Source organism: Cupressus sempervirens, chromosome 7 (assembly GCF_028749045.1).
Source record: "Cupressus sempervirens isolate cs-2001-9-10 chromosome 7, ASM2874904v1, whole genome shotgun sequence".
NCBI classification, from domain to species: Eukaryota; Viridiplantae; Streptophyta; class Pinopsida; order Cupressales; family Cupressaceae; genus Cupressus; species Cupressus sempervirens.
In genome coordinates, this window is record NC_143124.1 from 656,632,440 (window position 1) to 656,653,089 (window position 20,650).

At 32.6% G+C, this 20,650-nt stretch overlaps 1 non-coding gene and 1 pseudogene across 1 annotated transcript; both read right to left on the reverse strand.

Annotated features, from left to right (window-relative positions):
* Positions 1 to 17,663: 17,663 nt before the first annotated feature.
* On the reverse strand, positions 17,664 to 19,091 carry LOC149548374 (major strawberry allergen Fra a 1.08-like; annotated as a pseudogene).
* A 1,031-nt stretch (positions 19,092 to 20,122) lies between these two features.
* TRNAV-UAC (transfer RNA valine (anticodon UAC)) lies at positions 20,123 to 20,194 on the reverse strand. The gene has a single exon. It is a non-coding gene; the product is annotated as a tRNA-Val (tRNA).
* Between the last annotated feature and the right edge of the window lie 456 nt (positions 20,195 to 20,650).

The following is a 20,650-nucleotide window of genomic DNA, read 5'->3' on the forward strand; positions in this document are numbered from 1 at the left end:
TTTGCAAACTCATCAATTCTCACATGTGCACTTTCTATGATTTTAAGAGTAGAAAAATTCAAACATTTATATGCCTTAGTTCTGTAGGAATATCTTAAGAATATATCTTCATCACCTGTCACATCAAAATTGCCTTTTCTAGACTCTTTTAAGATATAACATTTACTACCAAATACTTTCAAGTAACTTACATTGGTTTTGTAGCCATACCATAATTCATAGGGAGTTTTATGTAAGTCCTTCTTCAACTATACTCAATTCAAAGTATGAACTTTAGTGTTGATGGCTTCCTTCCTGTATTTGATAGCAACATTCTTTTCAATCATTAAAGTCCTTGCACAATCCATGATGGATCTGTTTCTTCTTTCAGCTATTCCATTCTACTCAAGAGTGCTAAGGGATGATACTTTCCTTTTGATTCCTTTTTTAATATAGAAATTATTGAATTCATTAGAGATTAATTCACCACCTCTATCTGATCTTAAGCATTTCAATCTTTTTCATGTTTTTTTTTCTACTCTTGCTAGATACCATTTGAATTTCTCAAATGCTTCTAACTTTTCTCTAAGATACATAATAGTCGTCATTCTAGAGTATTCATCAACAAAAAAAATAAAGAATTTTTCTCCACTATAACTTTCTATTCCAATGGATCCACACAAATTAGTATGCACAATTTCCAAGACATCTTCAGATTGATAGGTTCTGCTCTTAAAACTAGTCTTTCCCATTTTGCCAATCTGACAATTTTTGCATAATCCAACATCTGGTTTTTTCAAACTAGGGATACCTCTTACTTTTCTGAATTTTCTTATTTTGACCATATTATCAAAGTTTACATGACACAGTCTTCTATGCCATAACCAACTTTCTTCCATCTGAGCAATAAAACATGAGCAATCACCAAGATCAAGATAAAATAGGCTACCTCTTGTTTTTTTTCCTAATCCAATCATATTCCCTTTGTCATCCAGTACTCTTGCCTTACCATGCATGAATTCTACCTTGAATCCAATGTTGATTAGATATGACACACTTAGTAGGTTATGTTTCAATCCTTCAACCCAATAGGCATTGTCACATACAAATTCATTGGTTAATGATATGTGACCTTTCCCTTTTATGCAACAAGGTTCATCATTTCCAAACCTTACACTACCTCCATCATAGTGTTCAAAGTGGTCAAATTTTGTTTTGTCTCCAGTCATATGATGTGAACATCCACTATCTATGATCCATGTATCATTTTTACTAACATGATCGATAAGTGTCATCTTATCTTCTTCTTAATCAAATTCATCTTTTACAGCAATGTACATTATTTCATCTTCACTATTATTAGAATCTTTAGCCATAAAACAAGTCTTATTACCTTTTTCTTTAAAGGATTTTTGACTTTTGGATTCCTTCTTGCCTTTGTACTTGTGGCTCTTCTTTTCATTCTTTCTTTCTTTCTTTGGGTACCTAGCAGCAATATGACCAATTTGTTCACATGAAAAGCAGATTAAAGGAACTTTACCTTTGTACTTTCCTCTACCTCTAGAATATTTCTTTGCAAGTAAAGCTTCAACAACTTCAAGATCACTATCAAAACTTTCCTCTATTTCCTCTTCATTTTTTGGCTAATTGTCCTTTATTTTCTTGCCTTTTTCTTTGAGTGAAATTTTAGCTTCAAATGTAGACTCAACATATTTGAAAGCTGGAACATAATTGTCAAAGTTGTCTAGCTCAAAAGCTATGAATCTTCCTACCAAGGCATCCAAACTTATGATTTGTGTCACATCTCTTTTCTTGAATAGAAAATACTCTAATTGCATAGATAGGAAGCAATGTTCTAAGAACTTTACTTACAATATTTTCTTCCTTGATTTCTCCTCCAAAAGCTCTGATTGCACTGACACTAGCTTTGATTATTTCCACATATTTCGAAACATTTTCATCTTCTCTCATTCTCATCTGATCAAATTCTCCTCTAAGGCTTTCTACTTTGGCTCTCCTTACATTGTCATCACCACCATCGTTATTATTTAGCTTGTTCCACATATCAAAAGTAGTTTTATAGTCTTTGATCTCATCAAATTCATCATAGCTAAGAGCATATGCAATATCAATCATCATGATGTTATGGTTCTTTTTCTTAGCAAGATCTTCAACAAATAATGTACCAATAGGATTTTTTTATTCTTCATCAAGCTATTTGCAGCCTAAATCACTAATGGTGGCCAGATGAAGTCTCATGAGTCCCTTCCATGCTAAAAATTTGTCTCTATTTAGTTTTGGAATCTCTCTCTTGTAAGACATCCTGATCTTTAGCTTAGGTCCTTGTAACCTTTCCTACAAGCACCAAACACTCTGATACAAATTGTTGAAAATATAGAAGAAGTAACTTGAGAGGGGGGAGTGAATTAGTTACCACTAAATAAATCCCAGATCCCTTAGATGTCAATAATAAATTTAGACTAAAAAATTTGATTACTATTGATGCTGGGTAAACAAATAGAAATTGCTAAAACTTGGTAAATGCAGAGTGGATTACTTTTAGTTGATCTTAAAACATTATTAATAATTAACTTGCAAGCATAAGAGAAATAACATGAACACATGAGACACCAAGTTTTAACATGGAAACCCAATTTAGGAAAAACCACCAATGTAACTAGTTATTATTTTTCACTCTTCTAAAGTGAGCCTTGTTAGGAGCCAACTTTGTTAAAGGTTACAAAACACACTGTTAGGTGTGATCCTATTAGAAGATTTTAATCACCCTACTAGGAGTGGCCTTGCAAGAGGTCTTAAAAAAATTCAATGGAATTGCCACCTTGTTAGAGGATTTACAACTGGTTGTTAAACCAACTCTATTAAGAGATTTTAGATCAGTGCTACAATGGTTAGAGAGTAACAATGAAATGCCCTAATTGTGATGCAACTAAATTGTTGAATCCAAATCTCTTTTCCGACTTAAACTTGATCCTTCCTAATTGAATATTAGTTTTATGCTTCACAAGGATACCTACTTATCCTTCAAGTTTGCTCCCTCTCTTTAGTCAACACTTGCACACACACTAAAAATTTCAACTTGACCTTTTATTTATACCTTTGAGATTGTCAAGTCAACCCAAATTCAAATCAGAATAACCAATATTTATCATCATATTTAGCTAGAATCAATACATGAAGTAATTAAGCTTCATATGCCAAAATATGAAAAATCCTTGGTAAGCCAACCTTGCTCAATAGAAACCAACTTTGGAATGATTTCCTATGTTAACCAACAAAATCTTGGTTAATACTGTGAACTTGCAGAAATCCTTTGGCAACCGAGTGAACTCAGTGAATACTAACTCTGTTCAACTTTCCCTTCATTAACTGAGTGAGCTCGGTTAACACTCTTTTCTACCTCAATTCCTTTGACACATGAGTGAGCTCAGTAAACACTATCATCTATTCAGAGTAAACCTATGAATGCTTGGTAGACAAGGAAAACTTTCTTCACTAACCAAGTGAGCTTGGTAAGCACTGTCTATCAATTGAAAATCACACTAAACTCACTAAACACACTAAACTCATGCATTAGTAGTCTAGGAAAATCATGTAAGCAATATGTAAATATGTGCAATAAATCATTATCACATTCAAACATTCAAAACATTAAATTATCAAATTTTTCTTATCAACATTAAACTTTACTTAACATGATCTAATTAATATTCTAAATAATTTCATAATCTATTTTCTATCATAGTAACAAAATATTGAATCCATGATTGTCAAGTCCCTAAGCATGTGAATTATGTCCTAGTGCATATCACAATCTATCCTTTAACTCTAATTTCCACTTAAACATTACAATTTCACATTACAAGCATTTCTACAATTCAGTTTCTATCAAAGAAAATTGCAAAAGATTATAAAATGAATGAAATAGTTAAATATATCATATAGGTCTTAATCTATAGACATAAGCGCAGATCATCAAAATGTAGATATTAAAATAACATAACTATATAGTCTCAAAAGTATATCAAAACATCAATTAGAAGTATCATAATGCAAATATGTCATCTATACTATGATGGATTGGGTGAGGCCTCATAGTGTATCATAGTTATAGAGGTATATATTCAATTTCTATTTAAAATTAATTATGTAATTGTAGACGCTTAAAATTGTTCCTAAAAACTATATTAATTTATTAATATTGCATGTGACATTGTAATTAATTATTAATTAATTAATTATGTTGGTCACATTCTTCTACTTATTTAATTAAATTAATTAATTAATTAAGTTCATTCTCCTAAGTAGTTAAATTTAATTTAAATACTCCTAGCCCTAATGTGTTAAATTAATTTAACGCATGATCCTCCATGTTTCCCCTTTTTAAATAAATTTTATTTATTTAAATCCTCATATCCCATTAATTCTTCTAAACCTATGATTAAATTAAATCCTATTTAATCTAATCTTAAGCCTAGCCTACACCCATCATTTTCATCCTCTTAAGCCTACTTCTTCTCTAATCCCACTTAATCATCCTAATCTCCTTCCTAATCCCCCTCATTAGCCTAAGAGTGTGCTCACACATGTGTGAGATGGCATGCCTACACACTCCCCTTTGCAATATTTCTCCCACTCTTCTTCTCAAGTTTGCTCACACATGTGTGAAAAAACTTTGAATTCTTGACCATTTGCATGGCTAGCATGTCACCTTATGTGGCATCTACATGGATGCCAACTCACGAAGCCCTCCCTCAAGCCTATAAATAGAGGCCTTGTCTCAAGCATTTGCATCTCTCATTATTGCATTGTTATCATGTTGGTTTGACATTTGAGTATTTAGTTGAGATTGTATGCTATTTTGAGTTTTCATATTAGCTTTTATGATGGTTTTCATTGTGATTTTTAATGCATACTAACCATTTGGTAGCTGGTTTAGCTTTGAATTTCCATTGTTCATCTAGTTTACTTCTACATTCTCATTTCTATTGCATTTACATATTAGTATAGCTTGCATACGTGGTTAGCTTTCTTTATTACACTTCATATCATCATCATTGAATGCATTTAAGTATGGCTTTCTCCATAGCCATTTCTTGAGGTGTTCTTCATTTCATGTAGCTTAGGTGCATATTTCATCATTATTCTCATATTTGCACATCCACTCAAGAGATACAATACTTTGTTGTGTTTGGGAGAGCACACCAAATATACCCCCCATCTTAACACACCGACAAGGCCTCTCATGGGTGCCCTTGTTGAGCTGTAGAGGTGGCTAGAGGATTTGGTTTGTTGACTTCTTAGAATTGCAAAACTCAAGCAAGCATTAGTTAGCTAATGTTCTTTCATTTTGATGAGTCTTTGATGCATATTTGAGGTTTGTAACTAATGTTTGTTTGTTGATTCATGCTCCCAACAGGTCACATTTTCTAGCACACATTTTGGCATGACTGGTGGGACCCACTTCCCTATTTTTCATCAAAATCTATCAAAAAATCCATAATCTATCACCAAAAACCTTGCTTTGTCGTGTGTGTTGAATGTAGTGTTATCTATGTTCTATCATTTGTGCAGATCAACATCTTCATAGATTAGTGTCTATGCATGTTCATTTTAAAAAAATAATATATTCGGTCATCTCCAAAGTTTTTTTTGTTGTCTCTATGGTTTGTTTTGTCATCTGCACCTCTAATGCTATCATTTGCACTTTTAGGTGACCTGTTTTGTCATCTATGATTTTTTGGTGACCTTCTATTCTATCATTTACACTTTTTTGGTGACTTATTTTGGCATCTTTAAGTTTTAGTTTTGTCATCTGCGCATTCTATCATCTAAGCCTGCATTCTATGGTCTACGATTTTTTATTTTTTATTTTTTTTTAAAGTATAAATAAAATTTTGACTTTTGGTGGTTCTATAGGAATTAGGTCATTATAAGCTTATTTAGAGAAAAAATAACAAAAAAGGTTTAAATAAATTTTTCCATAATAAAGCCTTCATTTTGGTGTTTTTCTTGTGAGGCTAATCAAGTTTATTTTTTCTTGCAAATTGGAGCTTTTTAAACACCTAATCATATTTTCTTACAGGTTTTTCTTAATGTTTTATTGCTCTTGGGAATTAACCTTGAAAGACTTAAAAAACAAAATCAGTAGTAATTTTCATCACTAAGGAAATTTGTAGTGATTATTATCACTTAGGACTTAAAGGTTAATAAACTTGTATGACTTAATCACTCTCATTTGAATAAATGAATGTTTAGCATAGAAAATATTTGGACTTGGTGCATAACATAGACATGAATATTTAGGCTAGCAAACATTTGGACTTGGTGCATAAAATTGACATGAATGTTTAGGATAGAAACAACATTTGATTTTGGTGCATAAAAAGAACTCACACTATCTTGAATGCATTAAGGGACAATGGATGTGTATGCCTAGGCTAGAGAACATTTAGAATTGGTGCTTAAAATGGACATGTATGCCTAGGCTAGAACATATTTGGATTTGGTGCTTAAAATGAAGTCACACACTCTTGAATGCCCTAAGGTAAATTGATTTTATTTTCAGTGTTTTGTTTCCGCACACTTCATTTACTTTCTTGTTGACGAATCTGCACTTTTCATTTATGTTGACAACAATTTCAAGTTGGAAAGAACATTGTATGCTATAAACATGTGTGTCTTCAAAGTAGATTACAAAACCTAAAGCTTCATTGAGAAATAATGTGTGTCTATTAAACCCCAAGGCCACTTACATATTCTCTCCTCTCACGCCTTCAGGTGATCTTGGTTGCATAACAAATAAGTGGTCTTATTTTTCTTCTTTTTAGGAGGCCTGCTTGGGGATTTCATCACCCCATGGGAAAACCTCAACTCCAGTGTTCTGGCAGAGTATAAAAATTGGGAGGTGAATTGAAAGACACTTCTCTTGGAAGAAAAATCTAGTCACTCTTTGCTAAGCCCCAAAGAAATTTATACCTTTGGGAAGTGAAGGAGGAGATTTGGGTTACCATCTCCCCCTGACCGTGTGGCATTATTTTCTTTCATCTACAGATTTGGGCCTCACGTACCTTGTGTATAATGAGGATAACCTCTAGTTGATCCTTGTACATCCTAGTTGCAACCTTGTAGGATTTTTGGTGTGTTTGACATTCTTGAGTGTTTGAAACACACTTGCCTTGTACATATATCCTTGTTTGATTTTGCATCTCAAAATTGAAAAACCAAAAAACATCAGAAAACTTCAAAAATCAAAAAAATAAAAAAAAATGTCAAAAACAACAAAAACAAGTCTTAGTTTAAATTCTCTTAGTCAAGTTGTCCACATCAATTCCACATCACTTCTTCTTTCCATCAAAGTCATCACCCTCATACATCTCTTGTCTTAATCACCTTCTTTATCATTCAAATCATTCCTCAAAATATTAATCGTCTCTATTCATCCAAATCATTTCCTTGTCTTCCTAATTATTCAATCTCATCCATAATCTTTATCCTAGTCATGATTCTTCATCATCTAGATTCAATTTCCTCCATCAATCCCATCATTCATCCTTAATCCAATCCTTCAAATCATCATCCTTCTAATCCAATTCCTTGTCAAATTCAGTCATTTCTAATCAATTCTTAATTCAATCCATTTACATCTTCATCCATAATCAATCTTCCTAATTTCATTCACGTATTCTTCTAATTCAACTTTGCATCACATCTTCTACTTTGGACATAGGAGCATTGTCACAAACATTGGACTTTAATTCAAATCTAACATTCATTTGTTTGCATAGGGTTTTTATCAAATCAAATCAAACCCTCATCCACTCAAAATCAAACCATATCCAATCAATATCAAATCAAATAAAATTCAATCAAATCAATATCAATTCCAATTCATTTCAAATCAAATTAACACAAACTTTGAAATTTCTCCTAGTCCTAAGTTCATATTCCATCCCTCATAAAATCTTTCATCACTCTTCTTCTAACATCTATGGATCTAAATTGGCTTAATCAAATGGTTGACGATCTTGCATGACAATATGGAGTTATACCTCCCTTTCAACCTACATATCAAATCCATCCTCAAACCTTCATATCCAACTCTCATCCATCTCATGTTCATTATTCTTCTACCTTTGACAAGGGAAATCCACCTCATTATCCTTCAACTACATACAATTCCATTCATAGCCCACACAATTCCTCAAACACAAATGGCTTTGCCAAGGAAATTGAGGAACTAAAGAATATAATCTTGAGCATAGAAAGTCCATAGGAAAAGGCCACCTTTTTTGCCATGTGTCCTTCATTTTATCATCCTCATGTCCCATCCAACCCCAACCCTCCATGTAATTCCCCATACTTTGAACCTAATGTCAAAAGCCATCATCCCAATCCCCTACCCATAGCTCTATCTTTACACAATCCTAATCCTCCAAAAACATCATCCCCACATCATAAGGGGTATTTCACATCATTCTTGGCTAAGTGTAAAATATAAAATGAAGTGATCCAATCACCACATGTCATACCCCCACTTCCATCTCAAGGTCTTTCTCCAAAGAATGACATTTTAGATTCCTCTTCTCATCTAGATCTGAGCATTTCTCCATCCCCTCATTGCATTATCCCTCAAGATCCATTTATCCCTCCTAGTCCATCTCATGATCCTCTTCCTCATCAAGATCAAGACATTCCATATACCAAGCCCATTCCTCCCTCCACTCCATCTCACGAGTTAGCCTCTATAGATCATCCACTTCATAAAGAGATTCCTCCTACTCCATACACTAATATTTCTCCATTTCAAGATCAAATCACTCCATCTCATGAACCTATTCCATCTCATGATACACTCATTCCACTACATGATCCTCTTTCAAGTCAAGATCAAAGCACCCCTTCATTTTCTTTTCATGATCCCACTCCATCTAATAATCCTATTATCCTTCATAATCCCCCTTGCAATCCTAATCCTCCACATGATCCTATCACACCTATCCAATCCACTCATGAGCATGATACACATGGACTCGCATGTTGTGTTGAAACTGATAAGTATCCCATTGATGAAATAATGTCTCAAGATGTTGGTATGCCTTCCCTTCTTCCACCTCCAAAATTCCTCCATTCAAACCCAAATGTTCCCATCCTCTATATTCCAAGTCCATTTTGGGACCTTATATCCATCTTCCCATTCCTTCCTCACTTCCATCCATTCTAGGTCCTTATGTTCCACAGCCAAACCCTTCATCCCTTCCTTCCATTTTGGGTCCTTACATACATCCATCCACCATATCCATGTTTCCCACTTCATCCTCTCATGCTCCTAATCAAGATTGACAAAGGCACATATCCTTGAATTCCTTACAATGTTCACCATCCATACGCTCTCCTCTCCATTTATCTTCATCCACCCATACCATGGCCAATGGAAGCAAATTGGATGCCAAAGAAAAAGTGAATAAAGCTAAAAATCCACAAAAATCCAAGGATCATCATGTCCCCTCTAAAATACATGTCCAAGAAAACAAAAATCTGATCCAAAACAAAATCAAAAGGACACAAAGGCTGAAAATCAAAAATGCAAAAATTTTGTGGATCCCAAAGCTACTTAATGTAGTAATGAATCTCAAAGAAAGATTCCAAATGACATCCAATTTTTCTAATCCAAAGGCTTCCCTCATTCATAAATCATCTATGCTTTCATTTTCCAAATCCATTTTGGGTCCTTATACACCCAAATCCATGATTCCAAATCCATCATCTCCTTCATCCATTTTGGGTCCCTATATCCTGAAATCCAAACCTACATATACTCCACAATTTCCTCCTTTCCATCACCATTCAAGGTGTGTGTCGATGACAATATTTCCACCTCCTTCATCCACTCATTCAAAAGTCTTCCAACCTAGCATCCATTACCCATGTCTTCCTCCCAAACACTCCACCCCCCTAATCCAAACTATTTCATAGGTCATTGTCCTTCATTCCCCAATCTTCTTCATCCTTCTTTTCACTATCCTACCAACATCCAAGAGAAAATAATAAAAGTTCCTCAAAGAAAAAAAGAAAAATAAAGAGACATAAATATCAAGAGATACCATCCATATATCTAGATTCTTGAGTCCTCCCTTCATTTTACTATAATGTATCCATTGCCTTCCAATTCCACTTATCCATCCATGCACCTTTCCTCTTCCACTTGCACTCTACAATGGGGGCAAGTTCCATCCATACCACTCTTCCTTACATATCTTCCATATTCCATATTCCATTCCTTCTCCTTTTCCATCTTTGATCTTGACTTTCACTTTCCTTTGATCCATCCATATGCATTTTCCATATCCCTTGCACATCCTCCATACATTATCCTACATACTTCCATAATCCTTCCATATATTTGATCTTGACATGCTATCCATATCTTGCATTCCATAGTTCTTGTCATGTTCATTCATCTATTTTCCATCCATACTCCTATATACTTCCATCCTTCTTTCATATGTCCTTGATCTTGGTTAGCCCATCCATCCCATCCATTTCATATCCCACATTTCATCCATACCCTCCATATCATTCTCCCTTTTTCATACCATCCCTCCCATATCCCATATTCATTCCCCTTTCATGCCCATGCATGTGATCTCTATTAGAGGCACAATACCAAAATGTTTATACATGTTTTGGTAGAGCACATGCCTTCCATTCCTCCCTACAATAGCCTTTACACCATCTTTACATTTTCATGCATCCTTTCCCACCACATTTTCTTCCATTTTCCTATCCTCTATATGGGGCATTTTAACTCCTTTGAAACATGGTCCTTGGCTCCCCATTATCTGATACCATATCCTTTGGTCCTCCATATTATTCCTCCATTCAAATATCTCCACCCTTCCCATCCATTTACCATTCCTTGGTTATCCCTTGTCATTGGTTCTACTCTATTCCACCTTCCATTAATTTTTACTTCTTCCAATCCATTCAATAAATTCATTTCTCCTCTAATCTCATATTATTCTCTTCTTCTAATCATTTCATTCAAATCATTTCCATAATCAATTGCTTCATTTTTCATCTATTTGCATCTACCTTGATCAAATTTCTAGTCTTCCATTAAACACACTTTCCTCTATAAGCCATTTATCACTTTCTCTCTTGCATTCCTCTTCCATTACAATTCAATTCATCCATTATCTTATCATATCTTATCCAAATTCTTCTATTTATCTCATGACACTGAGCTTCAACCCATCAAACTAAGCTTATCAAATAATGATTCCAAAAAAACTTACACAAATTCATAGTGAGACTAAATGATTTAAGAACCTTGTTCATTTCACCCCATTGCTAGTGAACAATCACAAACATTTCAATACAATTCAATCAAACAATCAATTTTTGCCTTACGGGATGAATCCTTCCTACACAGGCTTAACAAATTTCACTATCAAAATCAAGTTCATGACAAGAACTGTGGACTGAATGACTACTTGGTCATAAGGTCTTTTTGTTGATTTTGTCTTTGTGTGTCAGCAATTTCCTTTCCAAGTGTGCCTCGATCTTCAATATATTGGTATCATTTGAATGGTTTAACTTGATTACACGTGTCATTTTGTGATATGATCTAGTTTCATGGTTCTTTAGCACATCTTTGTGAACTTTTGAGTTATAGTTATGCATTGCTCACTAGGGGGAATAGGTTAGCACACTTTCCACCAAGATCCATAACAAGACTTTGGGTGTGCCCAGACCTCTCCAGTGCATATATGTCATTTGGTCCATCATGGCTCGGCAACCTACATCTATTGTGTTGAGAGTCTAGTCCATGAAAAGGCATATTGACATCTATGCTACTATAGCATTTGATGCATAACTCCTCTTGCAATATCAAAATAAGGTGTGTTCTCCCATATGAACACAACTAAATCTCATGTGTTCATGTCGTTAAGTTGCATTTAGATTAATCATTATCCAATTCACCCTGCTTCATTCCACTTTTCCAAACAATTCATGCAAGGCCTTTCCTTAAGCCTTTTTCCTTCCATTTTCCTTCCTGTGTCTATTTTTGAGAAAATGAGGCAAAATATATTCATTATTCACCCCATTTCCTCAAGGGGGCACCCTCCTCTATTGTTGCTCTTAGGACTGCTACCTTCTCTGGGGCAACCTATATTTTCTTTTCCTTGATATGAGTCATTCTGAAATCACATCAAAGATGGGAAAAATGTAGATGCTTAAAATTGTCCCTAAAGCCTATTAATTTATTAAAGTTTCCCGTGACATTGTAATTAATTATTAATTAATTAATTATATTGGTCACATTCTTCTACTTATTTAATTGAATTAATTAATTAATTAAGTTCATTCTCTTAAGTATTTAAATTTAATTTAAATACTCCTAGCCCTAATGTGTAAAATTAATTTAACACATGATCCTCCATGTTTCCCCTTTTTAAATAAATTTTATTTATTTAAATCCTCATATCCCATTAATTCTTCTAAACCTATGATTAAATTAAATCCTATTTAATCTAATCTTAAGCCTAGCCTTAAACCTAGCCTACACCCATCATTTTCATCCTCTTAAGCCTACTTCTTCTCTAATCCCACTTAATCATCCTAATCTCCTTCCTAAACCCCCTCATTAGCCTAAGAGTGTGCTCACACATGTGTGAGATGGCATGCCTACACACTCCCCTTTGCACTCTTGTCTCCCACTCTTCTTCTCAAATTTTCTCACACATGTGTGAGTAAACTTTGAATTCTTGACCATTTTCATGTCTTGCATGTCACCTTATGTGGCATCTATATGGATGCCACCTCACCAAGCCCTCCCTCAAGCCTATGAATAGAGGCCTTGTCTCAAGCATTTGCATATCTCATTATTCCACTGTTATCATGTTGGTTTGAGATTTGAGTTTTTAGTTGAGTTTGCATGCTAGTTTGAGTTTTTATAGTAGCTTTTATGATAGTTTTCATGGTGATTTTTAGATGCATACTAACCATTTGGTAGTTGTTTTAGCTTTGCATTTGCATTGTTCATCTAGTTTACTTGTGCATTCTCATTTTCATTGCATTTACATATTAGTGTAGCTTGCATACTTGGTTAGCTTTCTTTATTTCATTTCATATCATCATCATTGAATGCCTTCAAGTATGGCTTTCTCCATAGCCATTTCTTGAGGTGTTCTTCATTCCATGTAGCTTAGGTGCATATATCATCATTATTCTCATATTTGCGCATCCACTCAAGAGATTCAATACTTTGTTGTGTTTGGGAGAGCACACCAAACATAGCCCCCCATCTTAACACACCATCAAGGCCTCTTATGGGTCCCCTTGTTGAGTTGTAGAGGTGGCTAGAGGATTTGGTTTGTTGGCTTCTTAGAGTTGTAAAACTCAACCAAGCATTAGTTAGCTAATGTTCTTTCATTTTGATGAGTCTTTGATTTGTTTGTTGATTCGTGCTCCCAACAAGTCATATTTTCTAGAACACTGTAATTATTAATAAAATTTAGCATCTTAAATTACAATTGGTGTAGTTCCTTTATGTAATTTTTTTTTAAGTATGTCAAATTTTATGGTGACAAAGTCAGGCGTGAAGTTAGTGTTGATCATGTTGAGGTTGGGGCTGAACAAAATGTGATAGTAGATGATATGGAACTATCAGGTAAAGAAAAATCCATGTTATGTTATTTAGATTAATGAAATACTTATAACATTTTTTAAAAATATTTAGAATTAAACCCATTTATTTGTTATTGCAAAGGCACCATTAGCCTTGTGCTCAAAAAAGGAAGAGTAAGCATCATGTCATAAGATCAAAACCACAAGAGCTACACAAGAATATCAAAGATAGTCATGATGTTCCTATTAGCCTTTATCGTTACAAACATCAAAGAAAAACAAAAGAATATATAATTGTTAAACACCTTATTTGATCATGAATGTGTTGATGAATTTTTGATGAATGTTGCTTATTAATAAATTTTATGTCATTTTATTAAATATTGTTATGTGATTATAATTATTGATGTGTTCACAAATTATTGATGAATGTTTATACCTATTAATGAATTGTATGTCATGTTAATGAATGTTATGTGATTGTAATGATTCAATGTTATAGTTCCTATATGAATGAATGAATGAAATATTTAATTAGATGTTAATGAGGAATTTAGAGTGATTATAGGGGGGAAAGAAAATGAGCTTCCACATTCACATGGTTGGCCTTGTTAAGTAGAGAGTATTAAAGGAATCTCGAAACCAAGTGAAACTCAGACTAAACCTATCAAAACTAAATACCAATAAATGGTCCCATCATCAAGTGACTGGATAACTTCACCATAGTCACTAAAGACAATAATTTCTTCCATACTAATTTAGATGTGCCTATGATGTTCATTGTTATAGCCTTCATATCAATTGCTACTGTAGTTTCATTGCATGTCTACACTATTATTTATTATCACTACATTTCCATAATGAACTACAGTCATCTCTTCTATGATAAACATCATCTATTTGTAAATAGATTTGTCACTTTGAAACTCTTGACAATGTGCCCAATGCAAGTACAAAAAACTAAATACAACTATAGGATAAACCACTTCATAGTGTGATATTCCTCTACATTTAGGAGGAGAAACTCCCTCATATATATTTTAAGAATGAAACTTTCAAGTAAAATAAAGGATTTTTAGTACTTATAAAAAATATACAAATAGTTCTCAATATTTTATTAAAAATATGCTATTAGATTCACCATTGAAAACCCAAGACTATGCATAAGCATGCACAATGTTGAAAATTTGATTTATAAACAACACATATTTACTCTAAAAATATCAAATAAGAGAATATGAGAAGTAAATTTAATAGAAATGACTATTTTCTTTATGAAATAGAATAAAAAAGTTTAAAAGTTAATCATGTTCTCATATGATGAATATGAGGCAATAACATATGAACACATTACACACATCTTCTTTATATACTAATTTGTTTGTCTTCTAATTCTATGAACACTTTTTTATAAAGTTGGTATATCATAGGTATCTAAAGTAATTGAAGCAACACTTAAACTCTCCATTGCATCTATAGAAAACACTTTTTGTTTCTATCTATGACTTGATCCTTTTAGAGAACAAACTAAAGAGAAATTTCCAATTAATATGTTGGATATCCTTTACTATTTATGTTTTGAAGAAAAAATAAAATATATTCTGCTTGAGTAGACCAAATTAATGGAGATAGTATAAGATGGTAACTCTGTCAATCTCTCGGTTTTAGGCAATGCAAAAGGATACCCTAGTTCAGTATGCAATCTTAATTTATGTGCATAGGACATAAGGTGGAATTGAAAAATGTAACAGGTTTTGTTTTTTTTTATAGGTCATAAATCAAGTATTTTAAGTTATAGACCATCATAAACATTGCAATTTCGACTCTTATAGGCAAGGGTAATGTCCTTGGCATGTAGGAAAATTAAGATCTTTTATTTGCTACCTTGTTCATGACATTCTCTTGGCCACAGCAGCCAGATTTCTAACATTCATGATAGTCCATAAATTAAAAAAACTTAGACCTACTAAAATAATGTAAACATGGTGCACATTTTTAGCTCCACCCATTCTCCATGCATATGGAACACTTTTTCACATACATTCTCAATTTAGAGTGGGTGAATCTTATTTTGGATGGGAAGGAGAGAATCCAAAGACAAATGGGTGCTTTAGTGGTTAAAGATAATGATTCTTCATTTTTTACATTCTAGTTCTATCACTAAGTTCCTTATTTTGACTATTGGTACATTGTATATTTTGATGTTGTTAAAAGTAATGTTTTGTTTCCTTTGTTGAAATGTGTCATGCCTTCATTCACTAAAATTGATCTCTGCTAATTGCAACCATATTGGTAACATGTTGATCTTAATCTTATTTAAGTTTTTTTTATAACACTATAGATCCTAAGATGTATATAAAACACTCACCAATGCAAAAAAATTGGAACATATATTGAAACTCTTCAACATACTTTGTAATGTTATTTTATCATGATTTTGTTCTATTTGGTTGTAGGGTATCGAGCAACAGAATTGAATAAGAAATTAAGGTTGTAGGGTTAAGAAAGTATCTCTCCATCATTTGAGGGTAATTCCAAGTAAGGAATGAGTCTATTTATGGTTTGAATCTATTACAAAAGTTTTGATGATAATGTGTTTTTAAGGTTCCTACATAATGTTGTTTTCTTACATGTTTGGTGTTGAAGGAGGGACGTTATGTACCTATACCTCTCTTGTTCATGAATTTCTATTTTTGTAAATTTTTCTATGTATAAAACATATCCTAACCATTCTCTTTTTTAGTCATGGGTCTAAACACTAATTGTGAGTTTTTTGTATTTGAACAATATAACCAAAACTAAGCATTTGAAAGCTAAGTCATAGCAAAAAATTAAACATTTGTCCCAAAAAAAACTAAGAATCACTAGAAATTGTCCAATATAGAAAATAAAAATTGAATAATCCTTTTTCTTACTTAATCTTTCATCTTAGTTCTTAATCTTTAGCATACAGAGGTAATTGACCTATTTTTTATTTAGAACCTTTATTTTCTTTTCATAGAATTTAGCCTAGAAAAATACAAAAGAAAAGCTTGCATATCTTAGGGAGAGCTATTTTCTAAATTAGAAGGAACATTTTTCCTAGGTCATTCCTTTAGTGATCATACATATTATCTTGATTTCTCAAACATCATTTATATTCACTCACCTTCGATTAATAGGCACCTTACATTTTTCTTTGACTGACATTCTTATCACCTATTTGTCCTATCTTTTTTAAATCAAAAAAATCCACAATCATTTAGAACTTTCTCTAGATAATTTTCCTTTGATGTCATATAATATCTCTACCTTAGATTTAATACTCAAAATAACAAAAATTAGATTCCTTAGTCTTGCATATGCCAACTACTTGTTCTATGACCAAAGATAAGATGAATCCTAGTTAGGATGAAACTAGAAATATGACTTTTATTATTGATAACTTTATCATTGAAATATAATGATCTTGAAAAATTATTGGGGCATGAGTAAACAATAGTTGATAACCCTCTAGATACTACAAAAAAGTAGAAACTTTCACTAAGCTCAATAAGATAATGATCAATGGGGTAGCCATAGAAAATTTTTGTATTCCTAAAGCATAGTGTGCAAGTTCTAATGAGCTACATAAGGAGAAAATAAGTAGTTCTCTTACATATCTTGTTTCCATTTGGATAGTACATGTTGAATGAATTACAACTACCCTGTTAGGTTTCTTTCAATAAAAACCCATTTCTAGAATTGCAGGATTTAGTAGGTCTGTAAAAGATACAAACTTGCAAATATACATGTTTACCTCTTAATTTCCCTTGGAGTTTCAACAATATCAAGAGTTTTTTTTGTAAATAATCAACCTATGTGATATACCTATATTCATGCTTATGACTTATTAGTAGCCTCTTGAGCCATGCATCTAGTCATACAAGATTATGATAATATCATTGGATATTATCACACATAACAACTACACACACACACACACACACATTTTTAAATAAAGGGTAATATGATGGGCTCATTATTACAACAAAGACATGGATTCTAAGACTTTATTATAAGTATAAAGTTGGGTTGGCAATGAGATATCCCTCAAGCAGTCTGAACAAGCTTGTGTTGTTGACCTTGAACTCCTAAAGTTTGGCTTCATCAAGGGGAACACCAAGGAGTCTTTCATAATTTATTGTACAGCTCACAATGGATCCACACCCTTCTTTGGGACTGAATTTAAACTCGTGGTTTTCTAAAGCCAATTTTGTCCCCCACACTCCTCCTTCCACATGGTTGTAACTGAAAACCAAGTTCTCCTCATCAACTTGGTCTGCCCTCTATTTCAAATAGTTGACATCCTTGTTGGCTATAATGAAAAATATATATTACATTAACCACAATATATCTAGGCTGCTATGTTTTTGTAAAAGGATCCAGATCTTGATAAGTACAAGATATTTTCTAAAGCAAGTCAAATTCTGATATTGCTATTACGAGTCAACTATGTGGTTTTTTGAATCAAATTCATTGACTCATGTTTCTTGAGTAGTGGTTCATATGAATACATCTCTCATGAGACTAAATAAAAGACTTAGCACACTTTAATCCAAATATTTTCAAAATCAATTTTGATCTTTATCAGTAAAAAATCTCTACAAGTTATTGTGAGGTCATCTAATAATATTTACAGCTCTTTTCTTCTCTCCCTACTTTGAAAGATAATGTACCAAAGGGTAGAAGATAAATAATCCACATGTAATAGACTTATTTCTCATAGAATCTAATCCAATCTCATACAATTAGTCTTTTTTTATAAAGAAAATATGTGGTTAGTTTATGTTATGCCATTTGGTACCTGCTCTTGCACACTAGCTAGAGAAGAAAGGATCTTTAAATATTTTCTAATGAAGTTAGAACAATGTCTAGAGGTGTTATTTGTAAAAGATAAAAATGGGTTTTAGAGAGGTTTGGATCTCTGCACAATCTGTATCACAAATAACAATAATAATCATTATAGAATATGGTATGAATCTTCACACAATATTTCTAAAGGTAATATAATAGATATTCACAATTCATAGTCTTATATATTATACTTCTAGATGAGATCAATGTTTTAGATCATACTTGATGACCCATGATCCATCTTAGGTTCTCTCATCTCGATGATTGATCATTGAGTATGATTTGAAACATTGATGATTGAAAAAGTACACACAATCTCATCCGTAAGCATAATATATAATCTAAAACTAACAATGATAATCATTATAGATTGTGAAAATATAATAGCATAAACAAAGACTTACTCAAAGTTAAGTTGAATCAATGAATGGTTCCCACACCTCAATCTCCTTGAAGAATTATGACAACTGCAATGATCCTTGGGGCTTGCTTTGGCAACAAGTTGTGGGAGTCCTTCACAATTGTATTCCACAACCATTTGGCTCCACTAAAGACTCAATTTCCATAGTAAAGCTTCATGTCCCCATTATTTATGCATCTTTTCTTCTCCATGGGGAGCTTATGCTTGTTTGGTGTAGATTGTGGTGCAACTACTTATAGAATTAACAACAAAGATCAAATACTTCTCTTTTCTCTGAATGATTATTTCAAAGTAAAGGTAATTTTCTTTCCTATGAAAGATTATTTAAAAGAGTCCTATGTGTATTTTTTTATTTATTTAGTCGCCAAGTTAGCTTTACATGATAGACCTTCTTGCAAACATACATTTAAAGGAGAGAAAGAAAACAAAATATTAGTCAATGATTCAATTTTTTTTCTTGGTTTAGTTATATTTTTCTTAATTTTTTTGAAGCTTCCTAAGCTATTTCTCATTGAAAATTGTTGGTGTAAATACATATTCACTATTTGCACTTACTTAAGTTTACTTAGTTTAATGCATTATTTTAATATTTATTTATTAGTCACCTAGGAGTATGTGCACTCTTGTGAGTTGTCATGTTGACAGCATATGAGTTCGCACCTCTTTTATGCACATGGTGTCTACAACACAAGAGTTAGCACACTAATTAAGCACATGGCGCTAGTACAAAAATAGCAATATGTGACTAAAAAAACTACTAAAATTTGTATATATGTGACTAAAATCAATCATGTGACTAATAGTAGTTAATATCCAGTCATTTATAACACTACTAAATATACTACTAAATGATTTTAGTCACGTATTTGATCACTAATTTTGATCATTGATTTAATCACATATTTAGTCGTATATTTGATAGTGCATTTAGTCACATATATAGTGGTATATTTAGTAGCATATTTAATCACATATTTAGTATATTTACTCACATATTTGGTAGTGTATTTAGTAGCATATTTAATTGTATATTTGGTCACATATTTAGTAGCATATTCAATAGCATATTTAGTCACATATTTGGCACATATTTGATAGTGTATTTAGTAGCATATTTAATAGTATATTTGGCAACATATTTAGTAACATATTCAATAGTATATTTAGTCACATATTTGGTAGTGTACTTAGTCATAATAGGGCATGATGGAATCGAACCACCATCCTCCTGCTTGTAAAGCAGGTGCTCTTCCATTGAGCTAGCACCCTTTAAAGAATACATAAAAGTTTATTATTTGTTTTATTTCATTCTCAATATAGCACCCAAAAAGGTTGTATAACAAAGAGTCAAACTAAGAAATTCACATTTCATGTACTAGGAATTTAAGAATAATCAAATGAAATCTTACACCTTAGCAACTCTTTGGGGCCACAGAGACATTATAGAAACTATGAATGAATAGAACAAAAAATTATATCCAAAATTCACCTTCAACCGATCAAGAGTGGCAAACATTAAACCTAACCCATCTTGATGCAAAACACCCTTGTAATCTACCTCATCACCCTATACATGTGAAAGGAATTCAATTAATGATAAGCATGAAAATCATCTATAAAAAGAGATATAGAAACATAATGTAATTTTCTTTAAAACATATTGATATCAAGACTTCCTCACTTTTACAATTTGAGTCTTTCAAATCAAGTGTCAAGATTTTAAAT